This window comes from Zootoca vivipara, chromosome 9 (genome assembly GCF_963506605.1).
Source record: "Zootoca vivipara chromosome 9, rZooViv1.1, whole genome shotgun sequence".
Taxonomy (NCBI): Eukaryota; Metazoa; Chordata; class Lepidosauria; order Squamata; family Lacertidae; genus Zootoca; species Zootoca vivipara.
Window position 1 is genome coordinate 29436113 of NC_083284.1, and position 7232 is coordinate 29443344.

The following is a 7232-nucleotide window of genomic DNA, read 5'->3' on the forward strand; positions in this document are numbered from 1 at the left end:
AGTGTGTGGAGAGTGGTGTGCCAATCATGCACACAGAAAAAATGTGATCTGAGTGACCCATTTGCAACAAAAAGCACCTATCTGGACTTGCCCACAGAAGGCAGCCTTGGTTTTCTATCCCTGATTAATAATTTTATTATATCACCATCAGACGAGGACTTGTTCCAAGTGCAGCTTCCTGTCCTATTGGTTGAACCCTTTATCATTGAGTCAGAATTCTGTGGATTGTGGCACCTACAATGAACAGGCTAACCTTCTGTTGGCTGTTCGGATTAGTAAAGAGTAGCAGAAGGATTGGCAAATTTGGGGTGTCCCAAAATAGCAAACCTGATTCTCTCAAACAGACAGACGCACAGCACTGAGGTACCCTTGAGACTTTGCTCAACTGACAGAGACATATTACACCACCTAAAGCTCGGGTCAGCAAACTTTTTCAGCAGGGGGCCGGACCACTGTCCCTCAGACCTTGTGGGGGGCCGCACTATATTTTTTTGGGGGGGGATGAACGAATTCCTATGCCCCATAAATAACCCAGAGATGCATTTTAAATAAAAGGACACATTCTACTCATGTAAAAACATGCTGATTCCCGGACCTTCCGTGGGCCAGATTTAGAAGGCGATTGGGCCGCATCCGGCCCCCGGGCCTTAGTTTGGGGATCCCTGACCTAAAGGATAATGGACATTCCAGTTCTAAGAGATGCAGGGCATGTTAGAAGAGTCCGTAAACTGATTTGTTCCAGACAGCCTCATTAGAAAGATCCCAGGTCTTCACTAGCAAATGGACAATATAAACATACACAAAGCAATCTATTTAAATTAGTGCAAAGCTTTCCCACTTCCTTTGATAATTTACTCCACACCCAGGGAGTGGCTTCTGCTTGAGGAAAAATGGGCAAGATTTCTACCTCGGTTGTGCAATTTATAAGTGATGTGCTATTTATCAGTCTGCTAATCAACCCAGCCACTGAGGTCCCAAAAAAGACTGAGTGGAAGAAGGTTTAACATCTAAGTTGGTATGTTAGAACGGAAAGGAAGGGGGGGCGCGAGCCTCTCTTATTATTGTATTTTGCTTCATTATATTACTTGGCCAAAAAAAACCCAGAAGAACCATTTACAATATCTATAACAAGCGAGACTGGAAAGTTTGGTATTCCTTGACATACCGGTAATAGGGCTTTAAAATTAAAAACTCTGGAAATGAAAATATTATACAGTCATACCTCGGGTTACAGCTGCTTCAGGTTGCATCTTTTTGGGTTGCGCTCTGCGCCGAACCTGGAAATACCAGAACGGGTTACTTCCAGGTTTCGGCATGCGCAAACGCGCCGAATTGCAACCCGCGCACTGCGGGTTGCGAACGTGCCTTTCGCACGGACCACGTTTGCAACCCAAGCGTCCACTGTATAATTAAGGCTTTTGATCTTTGATATGCTTGGAAGAGGGTAAAAGATTCTCTAATTTGTTGACATCAGACAGAATCAGGATCTCATTAGCTGCTGGAGTCTTGTTAAAAAACCTTGGGCGGTTTCCTGGAATCTTTGTGGGAGTAGTGTCGCAGTTTTAATTTGGAAATCCGCCATATTGGAAGTCAAGACCAGGCTGCAGAATTATAAATAGTCATAGGGGGAGGTGAGCCTTTAATATGTCATTATATTTGTATTTCCAGTTTGATTTGGTAAATCTCCCCTGGAAAGGCTAATGTTTGATGCAACCGGTCATGGGTGTAGACAGGGGGGGGCAGGAGGGGGCAGCTGCCCCCCCCTAGAAGCAAAAAATTATTGTATTTTACAGACCATAACCAATACTTTGCCCCTCCAAAAACTGAAGTGGAAAGGGCTTTGCTTTAGCAAGAGCAGCTCTCCACTTGCTGGGGGCGGGAACACAGCTGTAACAAAAACACATCAAATAAATAAAGCAAAGTGGCTACCAGTACTTAAGCAGTTAAGACAATGGAGCAGAATATCCCTTCAGGCAAGGTCCACCCTATTCACCCTATTGTTATTCAGTGGGAGTTGTTAATGGGCATTCAGGGATCGCATTAACAGTTCTATTGGCGATTTAATGAGGGTGCAGAGGATTCAATTTGACTAAGGTGGCCCTGCAAGGCTAAAAGGAAGTGAATAAGAAGGGGGGGGGCTGTAGCTTTGATAGACACAGTGATGTTTATAAAAAGCATTGGTGTTCCAGTCTGCCCCTCCTCCTGCATCTGTATACTGTAAATCAGGGGTGGCCACCTCCCAAGAGACTCTGATCTACTCACAGAGTTAAAAACTGGGAGTGATCTACCCCCTTTTGGGGGGTTCAGGTCAAAGCTGTTGAGTTTTTTTAAGGAAGGGAAGCCCTGTTTTGGGGGGTTTAGGTCAAACTTGTTGAGCTTCTTTTAGGAGAGAGGGAGGCCCATTTTTGTTTAGGGCTTCAGGTCATAGTTCAGCTTTTTTTAGGGAGGAGGAAAAATTTGGGTGAGCTTTTTTTAGGGGTGCCAGTGATCTAGCAGTGATCTACCACAGACATCCAGTGATCTACTGGTAGATCACAATCTACCTGTTGGACGTGCCTGCTGTAAATCAAGCAGAGAGAAAGCTGCTTACAAGGCTCCTGTACATCACAGCGTCACCCAGAGGCACCCACAAATGTGAGTTATCCCTCTCTCTATTTCTTCCTTCCTTTCCTCCCTCTTCCATCCTCAATAAAATACTGGGGGGGGGCAGATAAGCCCCACATAGAAAGCCCATCAACATGGGGGGGGAGGACTCTTTAAAATACAGTATTTACCAGTAATTTCTTTTGGGGGGGGAGGCACCTAGGCCTCTAGGAGTTGGCTGCTATGCCTAGGACAATTCAAGAAAGCAGAATCATGCATATGCTATGGTAATATATCAATAGAATCATGGAATTGTAGTCGGAAGGGACCACAAGGGTTATCTAGTCCAACCCCCTGCAATGCAGGAATTTTTCCCCAATGTGGGGCTTGAACCCACAACATGGTTGAAATATTATGCTGATATGCAGCAACGCCTCGGAGCCATCGAGACTGCGGCCCTGTCTTGCCTCGCCCTCGCCTGCCCTGCCACCCCCTCTCCCCTGCCCGACCCTCCCATCCTCTTGCTGCAGAGTTCCAGCTTCACAGCATCACCCAGAGGCACCCACAAATATGAGGTATCCCTCTCTCTATTATTCCTTCCTTCCCTCCCTCTTCCATCCTTAATAAAATACTGGGGGGGGCATATAAGCCCCACATAGAAAGCCCATCAAAATGGGGGGGGGTGACTCTTTCAAATACGGTATTTACCAGTAATTGGGGGGGGGAGAGGCACCTAGGCCTCTAGGATTTGGCTGCTATGCCTAGGAGTAGGACAATTCAAGAAAGCAGAATGATGCATATGCTATGGTAATATATCAATGGAATCATAGAATTGTAGTCGGAAGGGACCACAAGGGTCATCTAGTCCAACCCCCTGCAATGCAGGATTTTCCCCCCAAGGTGGGGCTTGAACCCACAACATGGTTGAAATATTATGCTGATATGCAGCAACGCCTCGGAGCTGTCGTGACTGCGGCCGTGCCTTCCCTCGCCCTCACCCGCCCTGCCACCCCCTCTCGCCTGCCCGACCCTCCCGTCCTCTTGCTGCAGAGTTCCAGCATCACAGCGTCACCCAGAGGCACCCACAAATATGAGTTATCCCTCTCTCTATTTCTTCCTTCCTTCCCTCCCTCTTCCATTCTTAATAAAATATGGGGGGCAGATAAGCCCCACATAGAAAGCCCATCAACATGGGGGGGATGACTCTTTCACATACGGTATTTACTAGTATTTGGGGGGGGGAGGCACCTAGGCCTCTAGGAGTTGGCTGCTATGCCTAGGAGTAGGACAATTCAAGAAAGCAGAATGATGCATATGCTATGGTAATATATCAATAGAATCATGGAATTGTAGTCTGAAGGGACCACAAGGGTCATCTAGTCCAACCCCCTGCAATGCAGGAATTTTTCCCCAATGTGGGGCTTGAACCCACAACATGGTTGAAATATTATGCTGATATGCAGCAACGCCTCGGAGCCATCGAGACTGCGGCCCTGTCTTGCCTCGCCCTCGCCTGCCCTGCCACCCCCTCTCCCCTGCCTGACCCTCCCATCCTCTTGCTGCAGAGTTCCAGCTTCACAGCATCACCCAGAGGCACCCACAAATATGAGGTATCCCTCTCTCTATTATTCCTTCCTTCCCTCCCTCTTCCATCCTTAATAAAATACTGGGGGGGGCATATAAGCCCCACATAGAAAGCCCATCAAAATGGGGGGGGGGGTGACTCTTTCAAATACGGTATTTACCAGTAATTGGGGGGGGGGAGAGGCACCTAGGCCTCTAGGATTTGGCTGCTATGCCTAGGAGTAGGACAATTCAAGAAAGCAGAATGATGCATATGCTATGGTAATATATCAATGGAATCATAGAATTGTAGTCGGAAGGGACCACAAGGGTCATCTAGTCCAACCCCCTGCAATGCAGGATTTTCCCCCCAAGGTGGGGCTTGAACCCACAACATGGTTGAAATATTATGCTGATATGCAGCAACGCCTCGGAGCTGTCGTGACTGCGGCCGTGCCTTCCCTCGCCCTCACCCGCCCTGCCACCCCCTCTCGCCTGCCCGACCCTCCCGTCCTCTTGCTGCAGAGTTCCAGCATCACAGCGTCACCCAGAGGCACCCACAAATATGAGTTATCCCTCTCTCTATTTCTTCCTTCCTTCCCTCCCTCTTCCATTCTTAATAAAATATGGGGGGGGGCAGATAAGCCCCACATAGAAAGCCCATCAACATGGGGGGGATGACTCTTTCACATACGGTATTTACTAGTATTTGGGGGGGGGGAGGCACCTAGGCCTCTAGGAGTTGGCTGCTATGCCTAGGAGTAGGACAATTCAAGAAAGCAGAATGATGCATATGCTATGGCAATATATCAATAGAATCATAGAATTGTAGTCGGAAGGGACCACAAGGGTCATCTAGTCCAACCCCCTGCAATGCAGGAATTTTTTCCTAAGGTGGGGCTTGAACCCACAACATGGTTGAAATATTATGCTGATATGCAGCAACGCCTCGGAGCCGTCGTGACTGCGGCCGTGCCTTGCCTTGCCCTCGCCCACCCTGTCACCCCCTCTTGCCTGCCCGACCCTCCCGTCCTCTCCAGCCAAGCAGGGTAGCCGCCACCGTTGCCAGCCCCAGAAGCACAAGGTGGCCGCTGCCGCCGCTGCCACCACCACGATGTCGTCAGGCCAGCTGGCCCTGTAGCCCCACCCACGTTCCCACTTTGTGGCCCCGCCCCTGAATGATCATGGCTTGCCCCCCCCTAGTTTTGATCCTGGCTACGCCCTTGCAACCGGCCCTTGCAACTTGATTTTATCGGAACTATGTGAAGATGGCGGCTCCCAGCAGTGAAAAGACTTTTGGATTGATTCGGTAGAAACACCAGCGTGTGAGGAGATATTGCAAACTTATGGAAGGGAATCATAGACATAAAATCCACACAGAAACACATCATTGTTTGTTTTAACTCGCTTGTGGGAACAACTCAGAGGCTGCGAAAGAATGAAGGATAACAACAGAAAGAAATAGAGGAACCACTGGAAATGATTATGAAATGTGGTAGAACTATGATGATGATCAGAGCCCTCTGAACTTGAAGCATGGGAAGTCCCCCCAAAAATATAATTTGGCAGAATTATAATTTGGATTATTTGATATGTATATGTATAATTTGGAATATTTAATATGATTGGATTGGATTGTTAAAGTAGAAAATTTAATAAAAATGATTTTTTAAAAAATAAAAAAAAGATGTGCTATTTATCAGTCATGATAGATTTCCTCTGGTGCCTTTGTCAACTACAATTAGAGCAACCACCTCCTTTCATCATTCTCCCAGCAAATACAGGTACTGTCAAATCTACAGTCCTTAAACATGTCACAAATTTCTATAGCCCCAGAAAATGTGACCCCTGACTTTGGTGGTGATAGTAGCAGCAATTACTGTATTTTGGAAAGTTGTTTGTCCGTCTGTCCTCTATGCATTCATAAATCTATTGTAATATCATCACCCAATTGGGCATCACATTTCCCAAGATGGAGGAGCCAGTTTTTGTTTATGTTTGGATACCATTGGACCCCATATTGAATCAAGATAGTGGACCGAAACATCCCAGACTATGCTAATATGAAGGAGCAGGTTTTGGTCTATGACTGTATACTGTTGGGCACCATGTTGAATCAAGTTGGCAGACTGAACCATTCCAAACTGAACTGATTGGGACACCTTTGAAGATATTGTCACCCAATTTGGCATGTCAGTTCTGAAGATTGAGCAGCGACTGAGTCTGTTTGGATACCATCAGATGCCATTTTGAATGAAGATGGTTCACTGAACTGTTCCAAACATTTAGACCCCCTCTTAAGACTGAATCCACAATCTTGATTCAAAATTCTATCTTTTGAAACTGCATTGATGTCAATCAATTTTGGCAGGAAGCTAATAGTGCCCCGATTCCAAACCAATTCAGGCCAATCTGGGCTTGATTTTTATTGAGGTTGAGAGGGATTGCTAGTTGTTTATGTCATGCCCAAGACATTTTGCTATCTGGGTAGAAGAACAAGATGGTGTTTATTCTCATTATACTGTATACCTAGAAGCTGGACAGTTAATTTACTTTTACCTCGGCTTTTTTTTTTACTGCATTTGTGAGCAGAAAATTTTAATTGACTAAATTCTATTTTACACAACTGTACAATTCCAGAGGATGAAATAAAGTTAATAAATAAAACAAGCACTGTCATGCAAAGCATTCATGAGTCAAAATTATATTCGCATAATTTAATTGGACTTACATTTATTGTTTAAATTAGCAGTATCAATTTTGATCCTTTAGCTTAAGGTTAGGATTAAATGTCAATAAATCTGAATCCTCATTTACTAGGGAATATAGTACAATTTACTTCTAAGTAAACATGTGCATAATTGTGCTATAAGAGCACAATCTCTGTAAACCACTTGGAGACTGTTGTAGTTAAGGAGTAGATATTTAAATAAAATAAATAAACTGCATGCTCTTTCTAGGTAAATTAATTCGAAAGAATGACCAGGTTCTATAATTACAATAATTAAGGCTGGAATCCTATACCCAGTTACTTGGATTTAAGTGCTTCAATTCAATGGAGTACATTTCTCAATATATGCGTGTAT